A 10,108-nucleotide genomic window follows, 5' to 3' on the forward strand; every position below is an offset into this window, starting at 1 on the left:
TGAAAATTGCAGTGCGTTAAAAGAAAGTAAAGGAGCTACACGACGCTATGCGCCCCAGACTGAAGCTTAGCTTCCTCAAGATTTCCAATGGTGCTATGCACCCCAGAGTTAACTTCCATGAGCTTTCCCAAGGCGCTATGCGCCCCAGAGCACAACCAACGAATCCCGCACATGCCCAAGGATTCCCAGGGTGCCATGCGCTCCAAAATGCCTCGGCATGTACAGATTCCCAAGGCGCCATGCACTCCAAAATACATCAAATCCTGCACTTGTGCATGGAATAATCTTCTATAAATAGGAAGCCACAGATAGTCTTTCCTATTGTAAAGTCCACGAAGACCAGCGACGATAAATAGTGATCAAAGATTTTCTACAGCTTGAATATCGATCCAAGTCCATTTCTCTGTTCTCTCTATTATATTCTATGCAATGGTGATATCTCGTCAGATTGCTAATCACTCAATATTTAATGCATCAAGATGTATTTGGCTCTAGAAATTGTTGTTTCATTACCTAAAATTTGGGATTCATCACGATTTCATAATGATTGCTTACTTTTTCTGTACAGCACAATAGGATCTTAAAAAACGTAAATTCCAGGATGATTGTCTGCAATAGGGTTTGATTGAAGAGTACTTTGCTTTGTGAATTCATTAGGTTTTTCTTATTTTCTCATTTGTATGCGTAGTAATACAATCCTTGGTATCATCATATTACTTTGCCGTTTTTACAGTATTCCAAAAGACATGGCTCCCACAAAAGCGAAGAAAGCTACTCCCTTGGCAAGAGGTAACATAATCGTGGGAGCTCTAGTTGAAATTTTGAACAATGGAGAAGCTATTGGGAGAGAGAAAATTACAAAGGCATCAACTATGGACGTTCTGCATGGCTCAAGAATTCCTAGTGGATGTTATGGTGTATATGTGGTTCAAGTTTATGCCGGAAAGGATGCACCTTTGCATCATCTCAATCCAATGGATGAGGACACAAAAACTTTGCACTGTGCTATGAATACCCTTGTTGCCTGGCCCAAAGAAGAACTGGTGAGAGCTTGAATTTTGGCTACTTTAAGATCTCCATTGTATTTTACATTTTGCTTAGGTCCTCTCTTTCCATTCATTTTAGAAAATTCTCAAAGATATTGGACAAGAGGTTGAATCAACAAAGACTCTGATGGATATGCCACTCCAATTACATCTAGGCACACAGAGTGAGAGTCAGTTCCGGGTACTAGAGTACATATGATCGAAAGCGAAAGAGTAAGAAAGAAAAGCCTGCTAAAGAACACGTCTGAGATGAATCAATAACATCCATAGTCGAGAGAGAATAATCTGAAAAAGAGCTTCATAATGAAGAGATTGAAGCATACATTGAAGAGGGAGCTAATGCTACGGGAGGATTTCCCATAAATAAGGACGTTACCCTTCGTCAAGACGTGCTATCAAAACATCTCACAAATTAAAAGGTAAGCTATTCTAGAAATCTACAACTGGATTACCTTTTTTAAATTTTATTCTAAACTTTTTCCTTAAATAATCTCGAACAAGATGATCAAGAACAACAGTTGCCTTGGGTGCCGCTTTGTCGTCTCTTGAAATTGGAGAAGGCAAGGCAGGTTAGTTGGGATCCCAAGAGACTACAGCACAGAAGCGTTCTTGAGAGAGGGGTACTTTGAGCCAAAGGGTTCATTCATTTGTTCTATTGATGCTCCTGGCCATCCAACAGTACTAGTAAACAGTGAGATTACAAAACGGTGGGATGAGTTGTAGCACCTTGCCAATGAAGATTTTGAGTGTGAAATTGCAGATACATGTTGGAGTGATTTGAGTAGTAGCATGCTCTATACTTGAGATGGAAATCATCGCCTCGCAGCTTGGATGGGAGTGTTGCAAACATATAAGTTTCTCTTGGCTTTGCGATTGTCAAATCGGGTTGTCAATCAGTACATTATTCCCAAAGATACTTGTGTCCAGCTTCGGCTTATCAAAATTATGCTTCAATGCATCGTAGAGTTCGAGTGGATCTTGTAAAAGTGGATGATAAAAATGAGACAGATATGTTTAGCACTATGATGCGCATCAATAGGCAAGTTCATCCTTCACTGACCTCTCTAAGCTTTTTCTAAACTGTAGAATTTTGTTGATATGTATTTGGTAGTGGTTTGTAGGTTGAATGATTTTGGGTATGTCACCACTTCATACACTGATATGTTGTGGATGGTGCGTGCCATGGGATTAGCTTCAAAAGATTCCTTGGTTAAGAGGATAGATTTCATAGTCTACAAATGGTTGCATTCAAATATTGAAAAGAAAGTTGGAAAGAAAGCGTGGTATAATGTCCCAGTGTGGCAGTGATGTCACAATTGCTTAATTCGGTGAGTATACGTCATTATGTAATCTTCATTTTCTCAACATGCACATCTCGGTTGTAATGCATCGTAGGACAAGTACTCTATAGCCTTGAAACAACTACAAGCTGAAAAGGACACTATGCTACCTCCAGAGTTTCAACAACGCTACAAGAAGGCTTTTTTTGAGGCAGATGGACCGAGTATGAAGAGGACAAAGCAAGCACCTGCAATTGTTGATCCCAATCTGGGCAATGAATGGTGGAGGTAAGAAAGGGTATTGTGGATCGCTACTTTATGTCCAGTACTTATTTGATTGTCTGTTCAAAACCTTGTGGACTATTGAATGGACTAATCGGCCCAAGTGGATTACTGAGGATAGATTGTACGTTATGGCATGTGCCGATCTTCCTCCTCAGAATAAAACCTACATTCTTTGAGCAATGGCCTCTTCTGATCCAATAAATGTCAAAAGTTTGGAATTTTGCAGATAGGTAGAATCGTTCATTTTTTTGTGCAAAAAAAAAAAGACAGGTTTTGCTTGATGTAACTAACATTTTTCTCTTTGTCCTGTACTGCAACTGACAATGTCTCGTTCCATGACTGGATGCGTCTGGAGGTTCTATGGAACACCATAGAAAGCGAAGCATGTTTTCTATACAGCAGCATGAGAAAAATCACATCCAAGCTTGGTGCTGGAGAGATGCTTGATTCCTTTCTAGATGAAGCAAAGTTGACTCATAGAAATGAGGCGTTCCAATACGAGTTCAATAAATTTAAATCTTCAGGAAGAGGTAGCCGGAGCTTAAGAAAGCGCTAACCCGGCACTGATAGGCACTGGTCAAAGATGCCTTTGCAGGTTGGAATATTGCTCTAGGCACTTTTGTCATTCAAAGGGCTCAAAATAGAACAAATGCAGGTGGACTAACATCTTCTAGTTTTTGTAGGTGGTTGACTAGGCATGGCTTCATGTTAGAAGCGCTTGGACTCTATCTGACCTATTGGACATCTCAAAGAAAGAGACTATTTTCAACCCAGTGCAGTTGGCACGTAACCTCAACCAAACAATTTATTTTTCATGTCCTTGGTTCCTTGAGTATAAGGAGGGCAGATTCCCAACCAAAGAAGAATTGCAGCATAACAATGTTGTCAAGGAGAGGGAGGAACATGCTCGGAGGGCTATCCAAGTGGAGACGCCGAAAACACCTACAAAATCCACTACAGTAACGAGAACAGTCATTGCATCTGAGAAAGTCGGTCAAGTATCGTATTCTAGAGTATGTTTAGAGCTTGAAACATTTTGAACTCGTCATTTTGAAATTGTGACTTCGCTAACAGTTTTATGTTGCAGACTGGGACCCAGAAAGACATAGGAAAGAAACCGTCCTCAAGCGATCTAAATAAAAGAAGTGAGTTACAAACTACTTGCAGTAATCTAGTTATTGCAAAATTCGAGGGTCCTGTCTTACCAAGAACCATTTTAATTGATATATAATATAGAGCATGATGGGGTCGGGCCAACTGAAAAAGGGCTTAAAGAATTCTCCCAGTCCTTAGAGCAATTGTTAGATCAAGAGGGAGATCAGCAGATGGTGGCGAGCACTGATCTAGGTTTTGCAAGAACTATTTTGAGAATTTCAATGCTATCATTCTTTTAGGCGTATATATCGTTGACCAACTACTTTGTTTTGTTGGTTGTGTTCTTCAGTGTTCGACGAGCAGAATGTATCTATCTCCTTCTTGGATACAAGCATGGAAGAAAATGAGATTGTTGGCTCCATGTTGGCATGGATTGAAGGCAATGTAAAAAAGGACGATTGTGTGTATGTCCGAGATGGGGTCTAGGTGGCTGCTTCAGTGTCCACTTCAATCATGTTTTTGCCTCCAAATTTCCATGTGCACGGTATACCTTCGTCATCTACACAGGAATGGAATGACATGGACGTCTGTCATTTTGCAAAGTTGCACGTCTGAGTTTTTTGACAGCAGATGACAATGGCATATTTGTTGTTGTTTGCATACCTAGCCAACATTGAATGGTACATGATATTGCAGCAGCCGCACGTTGGGAGATAGCATACACCACAGTCACAGTTTGCAAGACACTTGTATGCAAGGATGCTAATATGATCATAAGATCACTTCTTCTTACCATTTTCAAGAAAAACCAGGTCCCAATTGCTGAAGTACTGAAACCAGATGAGGACACATGGCTAGATACAATCCAAGTGGGTGAATGAATCATGCAAGAAGATGGAACACCATTGTGAGGTACGTCTATTTTTGTGCAGGGTAATCGATTGCTTTTTCTGTGTGGAGTAATTGATAAATCTACTTTTTTCCTAATCTCACAAGTCCTCTTGTTGCACGAGGAATGGAACGTGGAAATTGCTATCTGTATCAAATAATGAACATGTACACCAAAAAGGGAGATGTGGTAGTGCAATATGGAGGAACACATGTGCTCTTGCTTTGCTTGGTAGCCACATGGGAAGATACTTCAAGATCATGGAGACTAGTGAAGCATTTTTGGACGAGCTTCCAAAAATCATGAAAGCACAAGCAGCGCGGCTAAGCAAAAGAAAAGCATTAGAACAATGATTTTGGGATATGGACGAACACTAGTTGACTACAATTATATTTGGGATGTACAATCTGAAATGTTGTAATAACTAAAAATGTTGTGCATGATAGATTCATATTGTCGACTATAGCTACTCTCTTGTTTTTTCTGTAACATTATAATCTCTTCCAATGTGAAAATGTGTTTGCCATTCCAAATATTGAAAGTTTTGTATGGAAATGTTTTCTTCTTTCTTCTAGTCATAATATTGTAATGTGTCTTGGCAAGTAATGTCAAATGTGTCTTGGCAACTAGGTTTGGATCCCATTTACCCATGGTGTTAGTAGCACATACCAATGATTTTAGAGAAAAATGGTCTAGAGAAACTATGCAATCCTCTCAGAGTCAAGCGAGGAGTGGTTTTCCTGGCGAACAAAACCCAAGGATGTGTGTTTCTAGAGTGTTGAGGAGGCATGGTTTGAGAAACTCGGTAGTTGTCGTGTAGCTATTACCGGACGATGGTCGTATGCAGGGTTGATTGGTCTGTTACTCCAGTTGTCTGGCCTGGTCCTCTTTGACAAATAGTATTGACTATCTTGGGTAGTCCTCTGAATCTCTTTAGCTAACGGTTTGGCCCTTAGCAAGGCATCTTGCAAGTTGCTGGCCTGAGAGCTTCTAGTCAGTTGTCCATGGGGCCAATGAGTCCCTGGCAGAACCGTGCTACTTGTTGTTCAAATGTCATCCTAGGAGCATATCTCCGAAGTGTGACGAACTTCGAGTAGTATTCTTCGACGGAAGAAGTCAACTGTCAAAGTGAGAAAAACTAATTCATCTTCAAGGCTTTGTGAGCGGGTGGTAAGCATCGCTCCATCATAGCAGCCTTGATGTCTTCCCATGACTGGGAAGATCCCTTGATATCCAAGTCCCTGCAATGTTGTTTCCACCAGATCTTGGCATCGCCAGATAAGCGGAACATCGCAAGCATGGTTTGGTTCTCAGGTTGAGTTCCCGCACCTTCGAAATAGTCGTCCATTGCTTCCATCCATACTTCCGCATCTCTCTCCACATTAACCCCTTCGCCTTTAAAGGTTGGAGACTGAGCTTGCTTAAGGAGAAGCTTTTTCTCCTGAACGGCGGTATATAGTGCAGTAGACGATACCTATCCAATGGTATAAAACTCATTACTATAGCACTCTTCTCAAATGAACCTAGGCTTTTCCATACTCAAGAAGAAATTTAACTTTTTGGGCTTAACTAGCCTACTTAATCTGTACAGGTATCACAAAGGATTTAACCATTCCACCATTAGTTTAAATTCCATTGAATACATCCAAAATTGTCCGATAAATAATGGTAAAAACTTTACTCGAGAGCTTTGATCCATACTTATAACTTTATGTGCATCAACAGGTTACCTGTCCGCAGCACTAGTCGCACCAACAACTTTTCAAAAAACATCATGTGGAACCCACTGAATCCCAACAAGCTCAACGAGTAAAACTCTTTAAAATCACTCAGGAGACAATCCACTAGACAAATCCAATGTCATTATTCTGGGAAACATCATGCTCAAGCTTTGAGTATGAGCTATCCTACTATCCCTTATTTTTTAAAATTTTAAACAACATCATTTTCCAGTTCGTAAACCTATAGCTCTGATATTAGGTGTGAGGTCCCCACCCCGTCATCTTAGATGAAGGATCTAATGGTAAACCTCATGGCCACTAGATCTATAGCGAAAGCAAACAAAGTGGTTTATGGTTCATCTAGCGGACGATCTCTCATCACAAAGTGAGTCGAGTTCGCGCCTACTAGTATCGAGATCTAGTTCCACCTCGCAGGGGAAGCGTGATTAACTTATCTAGCGATCCTAAGACCCACCTTCCAAGAGGAGAGAAGTCCCGAGTGCCTTTTTCCCCATGTTTCAGAGGCACATACACTTGAAACTTTTCCGCTCTAGGGGCAATGAGTAATACTAGCGTCAACTTATAGAACTATGGGGATGGAGAGTTCCCGACTAATCGGGACCACCCTTCTCATAGGCATTGGCAACCTGAGCCAAGCCCCCACTTTCCACCCCATACTCACACTTCCTTTTTGTTACCTAATTACTACCACACATGGTTGTTCAACACATAAGTTCATTGATTAGTTTCCGATTCACAAGTTTCTTAATACAACACTTCAACCAGTATTGCAAAGCGGCACCAAGACAGTAATTCTAGTAAAAAGTATACTCAAATTTATTCATTAAAATCCAATGTTCTGGAGGTACAACATCCCTCCTCCAACGAGAGTTTACTCCTCCCATTATCGCCTAGTTGCCCATACAAATAGGTATGTCCACCGCTTAACCAGCAGACGTGGACATTCCCATCGCATAGAAAGGAAGACGTGGGTTCCCACCGCTTAACCAGCAGACGTGGATATCCACCGCTTAACCAGCAGTTGTGGATTCAAGAGCCCTTAACCAGGAACTCTGCCCCCTGTGATCAGGAGGGGGTTTGGACTAGTATCAACATTGGAAATAGAAATGAACAGGCCGAGCTAAATTTTCCCTAGCAAACATTCTTTCCTATCTCAAACAGTATATCCAACAATCATTCTTTCCTACTTGAGAATTAAAATATATTTTCAATTCAAATGCCGTGATCTCCGTTGGATTTCTCCAACATTTTTAGGGATATGTTCTTTCCTAACTTATCGAATGCAATGTTAAATTAAGCAAAACTTGAATTAAAAATGTGACCTACCTCCACAATTTCCTCGTCATTGCTCCGTGAGTTGGCCGGTACTTGGTCGAGCATGGGAGCTTTTCCCTTCCCATTTATGTTGCTTGTCCCAGCCTCGCGGTCGTGGGAACCACCGAAACGAGTTCTCTTTACCAGGGCCATATTATACTCACTACTTAAATTGACAACTTGGAAAAAGAGAGCTAATATTCGAGAGCACATACGACCAAAATGACGGATTAGTTTCAATAAGCAAACTCCTTTATACGAGAGGTTTGATAGCCCCTTACTTGTTTTATGGGAATTGGCCCTAAGGTTAATTATTTGGCCTAGATAATTAAGAATTTAAAATTTCTACTTGATCTATTTACTAGAGATGAATTAGGCATGCTTAATCACTTCTTAATGCAAGTAGAGATTTGCAGATTTACCGTATGCATAGGTGAGAGGATTCCTTTTTCCTAGTGGATTAATTGTGGAATTAGTTACACTAATTACATCCTAATATTTGAACAATTTGAATCTAAACATAGCTATATAAACATTGTGTGGTAATAGAATGAAATAGACTAACCTTATCACATTGCTGGCTTGATTCTATCATTCATTAACTATAATGACTTAGTGGATAATTCTCTTATTGCTAATCATACATTAATCTATGATTAGGAGAGGTTAATTGTTTGCATAATTGACAATTAGAATTAAGAATGTGCAATGGAATAATCATATAGCAATTTAGAGAGTGTCTAATGAGAAATTTAATTGTGATTATGCATACTAGCAGTGAAATTATAAGAACCATAGAAGGAATTATAACATAACGTGAAATTAGCTTTATGTTATCGTAGTTTGGGTTGAATTTGAATCAATTAGCTGATCCAATGGAGCTTCTTATGGCGAGAATTGGGCAGCACTTCCGTCTTTTGCTCCCTCTCCAAAGGCTATGTGTGCCGGCAGCACCTCCCCAAGGTGTGTGTGTGTATGTGTGTGTGTGTGTGTGTATACTGAAGGTGTGTGTGTGTATGTGTGTGTGTGTGTATACTGAATGTGTGTGTGAGCATATATGTGTGTGTGTGTGTGTGTGTGAGCACACTCTTATATAGGCTCTCCCATGCTGAAAATCGAACCAAGCTGCTATATGCATCTGGAGAGCACTCACTTCATGCATGGTAAGTCCAGTTACATGCCTACCAAGTGTCAAGTTAGCTAGTCTAACTGACTCTCACACTCTCTCTCAAGCATGGCAAGTCTCCCACAACTCCCTAGAGATGAGAGGGTGCCCCCTAGCTGCTAAAGCAAGCTCCCAATGGCCTGGGACCTGTTCCCACACAGCCCCGAGCCCCGGTGCTCCCCGCACAGCCTTAGGAAATTTTGATTTTAGGCTAAAACGGGCGATACGAGTCGGAATTTAATGCCGTAAATTGCTATACTATTCTCTAACTAAGGTGTACCTGTCCGAGTACCTGCCATATTTAGCAGCCCCTCCGCGTCCGAAAATGCATTTTTTTTCAAATTTGGGGTACGGGTACAGTTTTTCGAGACGATCAAAACTAAACGGGTCGGGCGGCAATGATCCCCCCTTGGGATAAAACAAGCCAAGATGTAAAGTTCCACTAAGGTAGCAGAAAATCCTCTGACAGCCTGCCAATGCTTAGACCCTGGGTTATGCATAAATCTGCTGACCTGTGAGACTGCAAACTGAATATCTAGTCTCGTGTTGCATACATAAATGAGGCAGCCAATAGCAGTTTGGTAAAGAGTGACATCAGTAGGATCGCCAGCATCATGTAGACTCAACTTCCACACTTGTTTCCATGCGAGTGGCAATAGGTTTGCAATCCTCAAGTCCAAACTTACATAGCAATGTCTCTATGTAACTTTCAAGGCAATACCACCATCACACTGCTTAACCTGTATACCCAAGTAATGATGCAACAGCCCCAAATCTTTCATCCTGAAAGTAGAATTCAAATCAGCCTTAAATTTAGCAATATGTCTCTCATTTGGTCCAGTAATCAGCAAATCATCGACATAAAGAACCACAATGAGAAATACATCACCCTCACGCTTTACATACAATGTGCTTTCTGTTGGACTGTTACGAAAGCCTCGTTTAACCAAATGAGTGTCAACTTTCTCATACCAAGCACGAGGAGATTGCTTCAACCCATACAAAGCCTTCTTACATATGCACAATTTGTCCTCTTGTCCTTTTATGAAAAAACCATGAGGCTGCGTTACATAAACTTCCTCAAATATGTCATCATTCAAGAAAGCAGTAACAATGTCTGATTGATGTACATCCCAACCAAAATGAGCTGCCAATGCACATAGAAAACGCACAGTAGTCATACGACAAGTGGGAGTAAAATTCTCTTCATCATCTATGCCTTTTTGATGTGCATAACCCTTTGCAACAAGTCGAGCCTTATGGCGATCAATCTCACCATCCGGATTGCGCTT

The 10,108-nt window shown here is 40.8% G+C and overlaps 1 pseudogene; it reads left to right on the plus strand.

The window, feature by feature from the left end:
- Nucleotides 1-2,790: 2,790 nt before the first annotated feature.
- On the plus strand, nt 2,791-4,192 carry LOC147442592 (uncharacterized; annotated as a pseudogene).
- The last annotated feature ends 5,916 nt before the right edge of the window (nt 4,193-10,108 follow it).

This window comes from Adiantum capillus-veneris, chromosome 14, assembly GCF_014529385.1.
Source record: "Adiantum capillus-veneris isolate H3 chromosome 14, ASM1452938v2, whole genome shotgun sequence".
Classification (NCBI taxonomy): domain Eukaryota; kingdom Viridiplantae; phylum Streptophyta; class Polypodiopsida; order Polypodiales; family Pteridaceae; genus Adiantum; species Adiantum capillus-veneris.